The sequence below is a fragment of the Hordeum vulgare genome, chromosome 1H, assembly GCF_904849725.1.
Source record: "Hordeum vulgare subsp. vulgare chromosome 1H, MorexV3_pseudomolecules_assembly, whole genome shotgun sequence".
NCBI classification, from domain to species: domain Eukaryota; kingdom Viridiplantae; phylum Streptophyta; class Magnoliopsida; order Poales; family Poaceae; genus Hordeum; species Hordeum vulgare.
The window spans coordinates 165,847,203-165,863,612 of NC_058518.1; positions in this window are offsets into that span (position 1 = coordinate 165,847,203).

Below are 16,410 nucleotides of genomic sequence, written 5' to 3' on the forward strand. Positions count from 1 at the left end.
CTTAGTTACATATAGTACTGTAGCAAAAGCCGAGGATGTCACAACTCTCCCCTACTAATAAGAATTCTCGTCCCAAGAATTAAGAGGTAGAAGGAAAAAGGTCGGGGTATTCATCAGGAAGATGATCCTCGCGTTTCCAAGTGGCTTCATCTTCAGAATGATTTGACCACTGCACTTTAAGGAACTTGGTTACTTTGCGACGAGTTTGACGTTCAGCCTGGTCGGTAATGTGGACCGTATGCTCTCTATAAGAGAGGTCTTGTTGTATCTCAAGCATATCATGATCCACTGCTCGAATAGGATCCTTGAAGCAGCAGCGGAGCTGAGACACATGGAAGACATTGTGAACCTGAGAAAGGTTCGTCGGCAGTTCCAATTGATAAGCCACTTTCCACGCCTTTCGAGAACTGTGAAAGGACCAATATAGCGAGGAGCTAACTTGCCCTTGATCCCAAAATGATGTGTACTCTCATTGGTATGACACAAAGATAAGGCTTTTCACTAGGTTGATAGACCATATCTTGATGATGACAGTCATACTGACTCTTCTGACGAGACTGAGTAGCCTTCAGATTCTCATGAATAATGCGGACTTGATCTTCATCATGTTGGATAATATCCGGACCGAAGAGTGATTGGTCCATTGAACGGTGGCTCGGGAATTACATACGAAGCCAAATGTAAAGGATACTTTGGAGTCAAAGATATACATGAGAGTCATGTTTCAATCCTATGGAACTTTGGGTTAGGGGTCCACCATGTGGGCCGAGAGTAGTCAGAGCGGTGGCTTCTTATACGGTCTTGGTAGCAATACATGTCAGAGGATAGTCTGTCAGTGATGTTGGCAACAACGTCGGTACCAAGGGCGAGGGACGATTAGAACCATTTTCCTGCTTGTTTGAAACAAGATGGACCAAGAGGCAAAGTTCTCGTCCACCGGCGGCTACCGAAATTTTATCCACTATAGTAACAGGGTCTTATGGACAAAGTTGTATACCGAGGTTGTTACATAAGCATGGAATTAACACTGCATAGATAAGTTATGCCACAAGAAAGGTCAAACAGACCAAATGGAAGGAAAACATGTTCACACACACAAGCATTAGAGTATACCATTCTCGAGGAAAAATAGGGTATGGTATACGTGATAGGTCATCAAGTACATAACCATTTTGATAAAGAGGCAAGAAGAATCGCGATGTTTACCCATACCATACGGTTTGGATAATTGATCACGACTAATTTAGCATTGCGCTTCCAATGTTCCTGTTGACATTGAAGTACCACATCCGTGCTCCCGGATAGCATCGACATGGTCATCCGATAAAGGTCGGACCAACGGGCACACAAAGAGGATCCACGAGGAACAACTTATGAAATAAGTCATATAGTTTTCCACATGGTAGAATGGATAACCTTACACATGGAAGAATTTATGACAATAGGTCCTTCGGCCCGGTGTGTTGGAAAGACGACACCGTACCGGTTTACCTAAAGACCAAAGTTATAATTATTGGGAAATGTTCCAACCATCATATCTGCCCGAGATTCAGATCTGATTGGTGTCGGGACACCTCAGACTCAAGATGCGTGAGAATAAAAATGATGATGCAAGATTCTCATGCTATGAGCTACACAAGCAATTTTTGAATCATGAGTTGGACTATAAGACATATGAACACAATGTCAATACATTCGTGCCCACATAGAATTCTTACATCAAAATGCAACGCGTCCTCATTTGGAAACCATCATCGAGGATAATAAGGTTCCATGTGTAAATCTGGATTAGCTCTTATGAAGGAACTTATTTTCCCTCGATCAAATCAGTCAGTGGCTTGGGGTGCTAAGAGAAATTATATGGAGTGAAGATAGCAAATCTTCAAAACATAAAACACTTCACACATGCGTGAATGACTTGGGAAGATCCTAGAAGAAGCAAAACAAAACTTCAACATATTCACGGTGGGAAGAATACATATGAACTTTGGGGAAACATTTCTGCTATCAATCACATTCTTCATGAGCTAGGCACAAGGATAATGCTTTCAGGAGCTTCATCGCCGACCCATGAATAAGTTGACGGTATTTGTCGATGGGCTCAACAACAATCCCTCAAGATTTTGACAGGGATGAATTTCCAAAATTATAATATCAAGGAGATAGTATTTGTCAAATCAAATGGTATAATGTCGTATGCTCGAGGGAACAACAACAATTAAACATTGGTCGAAGGGTGCACTCGGAAATACGGACGGAGTAGCACAACCAATGTCAAAAATGATGAGTCAACACTCAGCACAGTAAGAATGAAACAATTAGTTGTTAACCTCAAGGTAATAGGGTTGCCAGAAGTATTGGAATCACACATCAGAGTTCACTTGTTGGTATTCCGGTTTGAAACAACATGGGACCAAGAAATGAATAGTGATGGCGAGAAGTATTACTATATCAAGAATTCTTAAGAGGTGCAATGATGCTCACAACATTATTGACATAAAAGATAGTAATACTCCAAGGTAGAAGATACCATAAGCTGAATAAGAAGGAACTTAAGGGACAACACAAAACATGATCAAGTTTGTGTTGGAGGGAAGGCAAACAAGGATGTCGATGATAATACAATTCATCGAGGGGGAGGGATGGTATTTGTCAACATGCATTCGATTGATACCCTACAAGAGCTCGGAATGCTGATGATGATTACGACACATTTATCGAGAAGCTTCACAAAGTTGTAATCGATCAGCGATGACATCAAGCAAATGAATGGTGAAGCTAAAGGTTGTCGGAAACACAGTTAAGACTGCTAGCTCAGAATCGAAATTGCCTTTCAAAACAACCAATATGATGTGGAAAGCTCGATGTGAGATTAACGCATAGTTGGAAATAGGTTCTAGAGATGGAGGACATAGATAGCATGGTCAAGCTCCAACATGACAATGATGATGTAGCTTAACAACTTGGAATGACATGATCGAGTACAAACTCCTAAGAACTACTAAGAGTTGTTGAATCACAATGCGTACTCAGTTCAGTTATCGGTATCCTTGAGTGTCCAATAACTCAAAACACGGGGAAAACTGGAATTGATGAAAATATCATAGTTGACGAGGAGCTCACAAGAAGTTATATAGCTCCGCGATATCCTCGAGCTACAAGGGATAATACTCGGAGGTAGATCAACATTAAGGCTTGGACCGATGTATTGATCTAAAGAAGACAAGTACTTTAACTCGTTTGAGAATGAAATCAAGGTAGGACAACATGGTCGGAACCACAATTCTGAAGGACAAGATCACATATACCAGATTTAAACCACAGAATGAATGATTATTGATACGAGAAGCTTCTATGATAGGATCAATGTCGTTTCCATGGGCATGAACACAAAGTTCAAGGCCGACTCCCACTTCATCAATGCATCACCTGCCATTTACTCCTCGCCTTTGATCAGGTTGTAACTTTGAAAGGATATTTGGCAAAGCATTAGAAGAGTAAAACTCATGAGAACTTTTCGAATCATATTGATTTAGGAAAGCATGGGTTCAACCTGTCGGGGCATCTTAGGAACATATACCATACACTCCAAAAGTAATTAACACATGCTTGAAGGACATGGCTCACAAAAACGTAGGGTACAACTTATAAGAGGGAGAAGACACAATTTACCAATGGCATCATGTGTGAGGGGAAGCAATCACAAGAATTTTTGAAAGCAAAGGATGCCGTCGGATAATAACCTAGAATGAGTCTGGCATTCCACAAAATATCTGATGTTAGTATCGGTACTCAATCAGAGGGGGGTAAAACGCAAGGCATCGGATTATAGAACATCTGAAAAAATATCGATACTTAATTACCAAAGGAATTAGGATTTCTAGGTTGGTGTATCATAATCAGATGCTCTGATCAAATACAAGTAAGTTGAATGTACTTAGATGGACAACCAACCAAAGTTGATTTGTCGAGAACCAGCTCTGTTTGAATGGTCATCTAAGCCGGAAGATAATTTATGAGTATCAGCACATGATTGTGTGCATTCACACAAAGGTAGAATCAATAACATCACAGGAAAATCACAAAGGATTTTAATGAACGCGGCTAGACATATGGATTTAACCATAATGCAAGCAGATGAGAAGGGTCAAGAGCAATAGGCTATTGGGGATTCCAAAAGATCGAATAACAATTTGAAGAACTTTCGAAACCCATGAAAACTCATGACGGACGAATCCCTGATAAGATAATTCGTTGCATCTCGTAAAACAAGAGCAATTGAAAAGCAAACATGAATGATATTTGTATGTAGTCATCCATAGTGGTTGACGGAGGAAGGGAAATCGCAAAAGCGATGAGCACAAGTTCTCGAGAGAACAACAGAGAGTATCTTCAGAATCTTCTGATGAATCAAGCCATCATCTCGAATGAGGGGCTCTCCGGGTGGAATTAGTTACGAGAACCTAGGGTTAGAGTTAGCAAAACCTTTAACTCGAAAGAGAAGAGAGAGTAGAATCCAGAGTATAGAAAAGGAGTAAAAGATACTAATACCACCCGATTGAGATGTGGGACCGTAAGCCACAACATCTATGTTAGTAAAGTTTTTCAAACACTAGACTCAACTTCGGCCAAGGAGTTGGAAAGGGGGCTACCTACAGGCAGTCGACTCTGATAACAACTTGTGACACCCTCGATTTAATCGTACGCTAATCATACTCGCAAATGCGTACGATCAATCTAAAGGACTCACGGGAAGATATCACAACACAACTCTAGACACAAATGAAACAAACAAGCTTCATATTACCAGCCAGGAGCCTCGAGGGCTACAATACAGAAGTTTGAAAAACACACGAGTTAGAGGAAGCAAAAATATATGAGTACAAACATTAAACACGAGGTGCCTTAGAGAAGGCTAGCACAAAAGAAGCACGATCGAACGAGGCGAGGCCTCCTTCCTGGGAGCCTCCTAACTACACCTGGTCTTCAGCGGCCTCCACGAAGAAGTTACCATCACGGTGGCAGGCGTCGGCAGGAAACTCCATCTCCTGGGCTCCATCATCTGGTAGCAACAACGGATCAAGGGGACAAAGGGGGAGCAAAGAAACAGTGAGTACTCATCCAAAGTACTCGCAAGACTTATATCAGAACTATGCTAAGTATGCATCAGTATCAAAGAATGGGTTTATGTGGACTGACTGCAGCAATGCAAGAATGGAGAGAGAAGGCCTAGTCCTATCGAAGACTAGCATCTTCAGGGGTCTTGCAGCAACATGTGTGAGTAGAATAGGGGAACACAAATAATAGTCATATTGTTGCAGCAATATTAATATGAGGTCACGCCTAGAGATCCTCCCTCGACTCCGTGAGAGGAAGCAATCCCGGAGCAACTATTCCAGTTAGGTAACAATTATAGTTGTATAAGATCAGGGCACAACTCCAAGTCATCCTGTAACCGTGGACACGGCTATTCGAATAGACAAGTTCTTCCCTGCAGGGGCGCACAACATATTCCCCGTCACACTCGATAACACTCTGGCCGAACACACTTTTCTGGGTCATGCCCGACCTCGGAATATCGACACGTCGCATCCCCAACTAAGCTCAACAGAGAGGCCAGCTCGCCGGTCTAACTCCTAAGCACAAAGGAGTCGTGAGCCCACTTGCCCTCTGCGCTCCTGCATGATGCGTGGGTGGCCGACGTCAGTCCTAGCACCCCTTATAACATGTGCGATGCATCTCGGGTCCACTCGGGCGCGCGTCGCTCCATCGCTGACGTCTGAAGAGCTTCGACTGATACCACGACGTCGAGTAACCACAATTCTTTCCACGAAGACGATGAGTGCGTAATAAGGCCTTCCAACTAACCCAGATCAAATACCAAAATCCATTATCATTTTATTTAAGCCATCAACACATCCACGCGGGAATCCACCCGCCTAACATATATTCATCAAAGATCCCAGTAACATGGTCAAGTAACTGTGTGGTTGTAACATTAGGGGGAATCCAAGGTATCACCCTCGCTGGATTCCGAACGATGTATCGGTCAAGGTGGACTTAGAGGAATCACCCTCGAGGGTCCCACACTTGAGGGGTTGCACGACAGAGACATCGTCGGGAGTTGTAAAGGAGGAATCACCCTCGATAACCACAACCGACTAGCTACACTGCAAAGGTATCATCATGAGTACTTCGCGAGCTGTCACACTCAGTACCCATAGTAGGTCTGTAGTGCTGCACAACTAAGGGGGGGGGGGGGTGTACGTGCTCTGTCGGTCCTGGCTCATCGATGAGGGATCGAGACTTGATGACAAAACGGGGCAACTAGACTAAGGGGTCAGAGGGGATGACTGCTCCACCGATACCAAACAGTTTTAAAGTGCAGTACTGAAAGTAGCAATTTATTAGAAATAGGCTATGCATTAGATATAGGAGTTAACTACAACAGTAACAAAATTCTAGTGCAAGCATGGGAAGAAAGACATAGGCGATATGGGTATAATCAAGGGGGTTTGCTTGCCTTGTTGCTCTGCGGCAAAGGCTGGTCGTCAGGAGGGTAGATGTACCCGGCAACATCGTCAATCTCGGGGTCTACTCATAAGAAGAGGGGGGAGAAACAATAAATAACAGCAACAGGTGCAACACTAAGCATGACATGGCAAATGCAGGTCTACGCATGAGCTAACGCAGTAAATATCCGTCATAGACGGGTCGGGAAAATATCACATGATATTTCTCGGATCTGTGGCTACTGCCGGTGAGACTGAAAACGATAGAAAAGTTCCACGTTTGCTATGCTAGGGACGCGCGACAGACGAATGGACCGCGTATCCGGGTTCGTCTCGTTCAGGTGATCAACTTTCATGTTGAAAATATTTTGATCTGACTTACTATTAATTTTATATTAATTTTTAAAGTTTTATTCATATTTAGGAATTAAAAACAGATTTATTTAACTATTAAATGCTATTATGACATTAGCATGATGTCATGCTGACATCAGCAGTTAACTGGTCAAACTGACCAGTTGGTCCCATGTGTTATATACACAATTTTTAATTAGGGTTAATTATTAACTAATGAGATTAATTTAGCGAGGGACCCACGTGTCATATTCTAATAGGATAATTTAATTATCTAATTAACATATTACTAATTACTCTTAAGCATATATTTACTAATAAATAAATAAATTAATAAATTAATAAATAAATAAATTAATTATTTAATTTAACTAACTATTAAAATATTATTTTTACATTATTTTTATTCTTTTATTTCAAGAGAGGGTTGTGCGGAGCCTCCTTGTCAGTGGGAGTGGGGGGTTGGCCCCACATGGCAGTGGCCCACCGCCCACAAACAACACACACACACTCTGTACACCAAATTTCACATACACACGCATACACATATACACATTTTTACACACATCCATGTATACATAAAATATAAAATACATTCATATGTATTTATACACAAGTAAATTCATCACACTATGCACATATACATACATCTCTCACTTTGCTTATTTTCTTTTCTTTGTCCCTTTTCTTTTTCTCTGTCCCTTTTCTTTTTCTCTGTTCTATCTCTATTCTAAATCTCTCTCAACTCACAGAGGAGGGAAATACTCCACCTCCTCCTCTCACAGGAGAGATCAACGACGCCGGGATGAGGCGGTGAACGCCAGAACGAAACCGGCGGGGGGGGGGGGGGGGAGAGTGGACGGGGAGAGCCCGGGGCTCACTTGCGGTGCACGGGGCTGGTTCAGCAAGGCTCGGGGAAGACGGTTGGGGAGGATGACGAGGAGGTCGGCGATGAAGCGAGGCGGTCCGGTGAGGATGGGAACCATGGGGCTCGGCGGCGCAGTGTTTCGACCGGTGGAGGAGTGGCCGGTGTAGTTCGACAAGGAGGAGCTCCCGGTGATGCTCGATGGGGAGATGCCCCGGGGCGGGGCGCCGCGGCGCTGCCAGCGCGGCCCCAGTGCTGATCCGACGAGAGGAGAGTGCAGGGCCGGCGGTGGTTCGGCGAGTGGAGAGGAGGGAGCCGGCGAGGAGGAGCCGACCGTTGCGGCTGTTCCGTAGGCACCACCGCAGAGCACCATTGAGGCGGGTGAGGCACATGTCGGTGTGGTTCACAGCGGTGGCGATGATGGGGTTGAAGCTGGCGATGCCGGCGTAGAAGCGGGGGACACGCTCGGCTTTGTGTTTCTTGTCCACGAACACGCCAACGAGGGGGGACGATAGGAGCTGCTGATACGTCCATTTTAAATCATGATTTCATGTTGATATTTATCGCTTTTTGGGCTGTTATTACACTTCACTGTACAATACTTATGCCTTTTCTCTCTTATTTTGCAAGGTTTACATGAAGAGGGAGAATTCTGGTAGCTGGAATTCTGGACTGAAAAGGGAGGAAGTTTGAGATACGTATTCTCCGCAACTCCAAAAGCCGTGAAAATTAACGTGGATTTTTTTTGGGATTTATAAAAAATACTGGGCCGAAGAAGTACTGGAGGGGCGCCAGAAGGGGGCCACAAGCCTTCTAGGCGCGGCCACCCCCATGGCCGCGCCTAGGGGGCTTGTGGGTTCCTAGTTGGCCCTCTGGCTCCCCCCTTTTGCTACAAGAAGGGTTTCGGTCTAGAAAAAATCAAGATGAGGCTTTTTGGAGGATTCGCCGCCGCCACGAGGCGGATCTTGAGCAGAACCAATCTAGAGCTCTGGCAGGACGATCCTGCCAGGGAAACTTGCCTCCCGGGGGGGAAATCGTCGCCATCGTCATCACCAACACTCCTCTCATCGGAGGGGACTCATCACCATCAACATCTTCATCAGCACCATCTCATCTCCTAACCCTAGTTCATCTCTTGTAACCAATCTCCGTCTCGCGACTCCGATTGGTACTTGTAAGGTTGCTAGTAGTGTTAATTACTCTTTGTAGTTGATGCTAGTTGAATTACTTGGTGGAATATTATATGTTCAGATCCTTGATGCTACGCTTTACCTCTCTGGTCATGAATATGATTATGCTTTGTGAGTAGTTACTTTTGTTCCTGAGGACATGGGATAAGTCATGCTATAAGTAGTCATGTGAATTTGGTATTCGTTCGATAATTTGTTGTGTTGTATGTTGTTTTTCCTCTAGTGGTGTTATGTGAACATCGACTACATAACACTTCATCATTATTTGGGCCTAGTGGAAGGCATTGGGAAGTAGTAAGTAGATGATGAGTTGCTAGAGTGACAGAAGCTTAAACCCTAGTTTATGCGTTGCTTCGTAAGGAGCTGATTTGGATCCACTAGTTTAATTCTATGGTTAGACTTTGTCTTAATTCTTCTTTCGTAGTTGCGGATGCTTGCGAGAGGGTTAATCATAAGTGGGATGCTTGTCCAAGTAAGGGCAGTACCCAAGCGTCAGTCCACCCACATATCAAACTATCAAAGTAACGAAAGCGAATCATATGAACATGATGAAAACTAGCTTGACAGAAATTCCCATGTGTCCTCGGGAGCGTTTTACCTCCTATAAGACTTTGTCCAGGCTTGTCCCTTGCTACAAAAGGGACTGGGCCACTTTGTTGCACCATTGATACTTTTGTTACTTGTTGCTCGCTGCGAATCATCTCACCACACAACTACTTGTTACCGATAATTTTAGTGCTTGCAGATAATACCTTGCTGAAAACCACTTGTCAGATCCTTCTGCTCCTCGTTGGGTTTGACAATCTTACTTATCGAAAGGACTACGATAGATCCCCTATACTTGTGGGTCATCAAGACTCTTTTCTGGCGCCGATGCGGGGAGTGAAGCGCCTTTGGTAAGTGGAACTTGGTAAGGAACATTTATATAGTGTGTTGAAATTTATTGTCAGTTGTCACTATGGAAACTAATACATTGAGGGGCTTGTTCGGGGTGTCTTCACCTCGAACGAAAGCACAAAGAGTTGCTCCTCAACCTGCTTCACCTACTGAAAATATTTGCTATGAAATTCCTTCGGTTATGCTTGAGAAACTCCTGGCTAATCCTTTTACAAGAGATTGAACATCACATCCAGACTTGCATCTAATCTATGTAGATGAAGTTTGTGGTTTATTTAAGCTTGCAGGTTTGACCGAGGATGAGGTCAAGAAGAAGGTCTTTCCCTTATCTTTGAGGGATAAGGGGTTGACATGGTATAGGCTATGTGATGATACTGGATCATGGAACTACAATCGGTTCAAATTGGAATTTCATCGAAAGTTTTATCCTATGCATTTAGTACATCGTGATCAAAAATATATTTATAATTTTTGTCCTCGTGACAGAGAAAGCATCGCTCAAGCTTGGGGGAGGCTTAAATCAATGTTATATTCATGCCCCAACCATGAGCTCTTGAGAGAAATTATCATTCAAAACTTCTATGCTCGGCTTTCTCATGATGATCGCACCATGCTTGACACTTCTTGTACCGATTCTTTTATGAAGAGAGATATTGACTTCAAATGGAATTTATTGGAGAGAATTAAATGCAACTCTGAAGATTGGGAGCTTGATGAAGGTAAGGAGTCAGGTTTGAATTTGAAGTTAGATTGCGTTAAATCCTTTGTTGAAACAAATACTTTTTGTGATTTTAGCACTAAGTATGGACTTGATTGTGAGAGAGTAGCTTCATTGTGTGAATCATTTGCTGCTCATATTAATCTCCCCAAAGAGAAGTGGTTTAAATATCATCCTCCCTTAGAAGTCAATGTAGTTAAACCCAATCCTGTTGAAGAGAGAGTCATTGCCTATAATGATCCTGTAATTCCCAGTGCTTACATTGAGAAACCACCTTTCCCTGTTAGGATAAAGGATTATTCTAAAGCTTCAACTGTGATATGTAGAGGCTACATTAGAACATCTACACCCCCTGAGCAAATTAGAGTTGAACCTAGCATTTCTATTATCAAAGATCTCCTATCCGACAATGTTGATGGCCATGATATTCACTTATGTGAAGATGCTGCTAGAATTGCTAAACCACACGCTAGAGACAAACATAGGTCTGTTGTTGGCACGCCCGTTGTTTCTGTTAAGATAGGAGATCATTGTTATCATGGTTTATGTGACTTGGGTAATAGTGTTAGTGCAATACCTCAATCCTTATATGATGAAATCCAAGACGAGATTGCACCTGTTGAGATAGAACCCATTGATGTCACTATTCAGCTTGCCAATAGAGATACTATCTGCCCTCTGGGAATTCTTAGGGATGTTGAAGTCTTATGTGGTAAAGCGAAGTATCCTGCTGATTTCCTCGTTCTTGCTACCACCCAAGATAGCTTTTGTCCCATCATATTTGGTAGACCTTTTCTCAATACTTTCAATGCTCATATTGACTGTGAGAAGCAAACTGTCACTGTTGGCTTTGAAGGTGTGTCACATGAGTTCAATTTCTCCAAGTTTGGTAGACAACCTCATGAAAAAGAGTTGCCTAGTCAGGATGAAACTATTGCCTTAGTTTCTATTGCCGTGCCTCCTACTGATCCTTTAGAGCAATACTTGCTTGAGCATGGAAATGATATGCATATGGATGAAAGGGATGAGATAGATAGAGTTGTCTTAGAACAATATCCTATCCTTAAGAATAACTTGCGTGTTGAACTGCTTGGAGATCCACCCCCACCAAAGGGTGATCTTGTGTTCGAGCTTAAACAGTTGCGTGATATTCTTAAGTATGCTTATCTTGATGAAAAACAGATATATCCTGTTATCATTAGTGCTAGCCTCTCAGAACATGAAGAAAAGAAGTTACTAAAAACTCTGAGGAAGCACCGTGCTGCTATTGGATATACTCTTGATGATCTTAAGGGCATTAGTCCCACTCTATGTCAGCACAAGATTATAACTGATCCTGATTCCAAGCCAGTTGCTGATCATCAACGGAGATTAAATCCTAAGATGAAAGAGGTAGTAAGAAAAGAAATACTAAAGCTCCTGCAAGTAGGTATTATCTATCCTGTTGCTCATAGTGATTGGGTGAGTCCGGTGCATTGCGTCCCTAAGAAGGGAGAAATTACCATTGTCCCTAATGATAAGGATGAATTGATCCCACAGAGGATTATTACTGGCTATAGGATGGTGATCGATTTTAGGAAATTGAATAAGGCCAATAGGAAAGATCATTAGCCTTTGCCTGTTATTGACCAAATGCTAGAAAGACTATCTAAACACACACACTTCTGCTTTCTAGACAGTTATTCTGGTTTCTCCCAAATGCCAGTTGCACAGGCTGATCAGGAGAAAACCACTTTCACGTGCCCTTTCGGTACCTTTGCTTATAGACGTATGCCTTTTGGCTTATGTAATGTACCTGCCACCTTTCAAAGATGTATGATGGCTATATTCTCTGACTTTTGTGAAAAGATTGTTGAGGTTTTCATGGATGACTTCTCCGTTTACGGGTCTTCTTTTGATGATTGCCTAAGCAACCTTGATCGAGTCTTGCAGAGATGTAAAGACACCAATCTTGTCTTGAATTGGGAAAAGTGACACTTTATGGTTAATGAAGGCATCATCTTAGGACATAAAATTTCTGAAAGAGGTATTGAAGTCGATAAGGCTAAGGTTGATGCAATCGAGAAAATTCCAAACCCCACATATATCAAAGGTATAAGAAGTTTCCTTGGTCATGCTGGTTTCCATAGAAGGTTCATTAAAGACTTCTCTAAGATTTCTAGGCCTCTTACCAATCTCTTGCAAAAGGATATTTCTTTTGTTTTTGACGATGATTGTGAGGAAGCTTTCGAAATACTTAAGAAGGCTTTGATAACTGCACCTATTGTTCAACCACCTGATTGGAACTCACCTTTTGAAATCATGTGTGGTGATAGTGATTATGCTGTTGGTGCTGTCCTAGGGTAAAGAGTTGAAAAGAAGTTGAATGTTATTCACTATGCTAGTAAAACTCTAGCCAGTGCCCAAAGCAACTATGCTACTAGGGAAAATGAATTTTTAGCAGTCGTGTTTGCATGTCAAAAGTTCAAGTCTTACATAGTTAATTCCAAAGTCACTATTCACACTGATCACGCTGCTATTAAGTACCTCATGGAGAAGAAGGACGCTAAACCTAGACTTATCAGATTGGTTCTCTTGCTACAAGAATTTGATTTGCGCGTTGTCGACACGAAGGGTGCTGATAACCCCGTAGCAGATAACTTGTCTAGGTTGGAGAACGTTCTTGATGACCCACAACCTATTGATGATAGCTTTCCTGGTGAGCAATTGAATGTCATGAATGCTTCACGTAGTACACCATGGTATGCTGATTATGCAAACTATATCGTTGCCAAATATATACCACCTAGTTTCACATACGAGCAAAAGAAGAAATTCTTCTTTGACTTGAGACATTACTTTTGGGATGATCCTCACCTTTATAAGGAACGAGTAGATGGTGTTATTATACGTTGTGTACCTGAACATGAACAGGGACATATCCTACAGAAGTGTCACTCCGAGGCCTACGGAGTTCACCATGCGGGAGATAGAACTGCACACAAGGTATTGCAATCAGGTTTGTATTGGCCCACTCTCTTCAAGGATGCCCGTATGTTTGTCCTGTCTTCGATGAATGTCAAAGAATAGGTAATATTGGTAAACGTCAGGAAATGCTCATGAACTATTCACTCGTCATTGAACCATTTGATGTCTCGGGCTTTATTATATGGGACCTTTTCCAAAATTCAACGGGTATAGTCATATCCCAGTTGCTGTTGATTACGTCACTAAGTGGGTAGAAGCTATCCCATCCAGTAGTGTTGATCACAACACTTCTATCAGGATGCTTAAAGAAGTTATTTTCCCTAGATTTGGAGTCCCTAGATATCTAATGACCGACGGTGGTTCACACTTCATTCATGGTGCTTTCTGTAAAACGCTTGCTAAGTACGATGTCAACCATAGAGTTGCGTCCCCTATCACCCTCAGTCCAGTGGTCAAGTAGAGCTAAGCAATAGAGAGATTAAACTGATTCTGCAAAAGACTGTCAACAGGTCTAGAAAGAATTGGTCTAAGAATGTCGATGATGCACTGTGGGCTTATAGAACTGCTTATAAGAATCCCATGGGCATGTCTCCTTACAAAATGGTGTACGGTAAAGCATGTCATTTACCTCTTGAGCTAGAGCATAAAGCTTATTGGGCAATCAAAGAGCTCAACTTTGATTTCAAACTTGCTGGTGAGAAGAGGTTATTTGATATTAGCTCGCTTGATGAATGAGAACTCACACATAAGAGAATGCCATGTTTTTCAAAGAAAAGGTTAAGAGGTGGCATGATAAAAGGATACAAAAGCGTGAGTTCAATGTAGGTGATTATGTCTTGCTATATAATTCTCGTTTAAGATTTTTTGCAGGCAAGCTTCTCTCTAAATGGGAAGGTCCCTATATTGTTGAGGAAGTATGTCGTTACGGTGCTATCAAGATCAACACCACGGAAGGTAATTGTCCGAGAGTGGTAAATGGGCAGAGAATCAAGCATTATATCTCAGGTACTCCCATAAATGTTGAAAGCAATATTATCAATACCATAACTCCGGAGGAATATCTAAGGGATATTTATCAGCCTGTTTCAGACTCCGAAAACGAGGAGGTATGTGATTCGGTAAGTAAATAGACTCCAAAACTTTTTCAGTAGGAATTTTTCTCTGTTTTGGAGTATTTAGAAAAATAGAAAAATTCGAAGTAGTCCGGAAAGCGCACGAGGAGGCGACATGCCTACCAGGCGCGGGCCACCCCCTGGCCTCGCGTGGGGGGCTTGTGGCCACCTCGTGTGCCTCCCGAACTGTGTTTTCTTGTGGAGTACTCCTTCTGGTCGAAAAAAAATCATTATAGTTTCTCCCGTAAGGTCTGACCCTCGTATCACTCGAATTTCCTGTGTTTTCGTTTCCAGCCTGTTTCTGTTGCAGATCTAGATTGCTATGACGTCCCCAAAAGCTCCAAAGGACAAGATCTTCGAGAAGGTCATCAATCCCTACCTCACGGGAGTGCTGCAACATCCTCAATCTATCGAGATGCGTGAGGGGATGTTGCACAATCGTGATGTTGAGGGGCCTAAGAAGACTGGAAGCATGGAGGCGAGGCTCGAAGCAATGGAGCAACATGTCTTCAAGTTCCAAGGGATGGTGGAGCGTGGACTCAACACCAACCACATGATGATCATGGAGTTCACCAACAAGCACAAGATCAATGCCAATGACATCGGGAAGCACCTCTACAGGCTCTATGACAGAATTGATCACCTCCAAGCCGAGATCTATGACCTGCAAAACCAAAACTGTGAGTATGAGTATATATTTAAATCAATACGGTTGGCTGCAGATTTGAGGATTTCGGAGACTCAGTCATATTTCCATGATGGAGCACCTATGCCTTGGAAGACGGAGGATCAAGTCCATGTTACAACAACTCCACCACCATGACCGCCAATGGAATACAACTGAGCATGGGTATGGGCAATCCCCTTGGCTTATGCCAAGCTTGGGGGAGTTGCCCCGGTACCGTATCACCATCACATCTTTTGCCTTTACCTTTGTTTTAGTTTGTTCCTTTTCAGTTTTCTCTTTCTCTAGTAGAATAAAGGTCTTAGTGTTTTAGGCTTGAGTTTTTCTTTGTGTCACCCCCGATGTATTCGAGCTCGTGAGCCATATAATAAAGAGTGTCTTGGTAAAGGGCCTTGCCTCATACCATGATCGAAAGAATGAGAAAAGAACAAAAGCATGAAAGATCATGTAATGATCTTATGGGAAGTGATGGCTTCACATATAAAAAGAATGTCGATTGAAACTTGTTGAGGGTAGACAAACATAGACCTTGGTCATTGTTGCAATTAATAGGAAGTGATAAAGAAGGAGAGGTTCACATATAAATATATCATCTTTGATACAATCTATGATTGTGAACACTCACTACACTATTACATGCTTAGAAGTAGATGTTGGACAAGGAAGACAACATAATGAATTGTGTTTGCTTGGTTCCGAACAATGTTATATGATTAGAGATCCCTTAGCATGTGACGATTGTTTCCACCTCATATTAGCCAAACCTCCCGCACCAAGTAGAGATACTAGTTGTGCATCCATAAACCTTCAACCCAGTTTTGCCATGAGAGTCCACCATACCTACCTATGGTTTGAATAAGATCCCTCAAGTAAGTTGTCATTGGTGCAAGCAATAAAAATTGCTCCCTAATATGTATGATCTATTAGTGTGTGGAAAATAAGCTTTGTACGAACCTGTGATGAGGAAGACATAAAAGCGACAGACTACATAATAAAGTTCTTTATCAGAGGAGGCAATATAAAGTGACGTTCCTCCACACTAAGAGGACACACATCCAAACCTCAAAAGCGCATGACAACCTCTGCTTCCCTCTGCGAAGGGCCTATCTT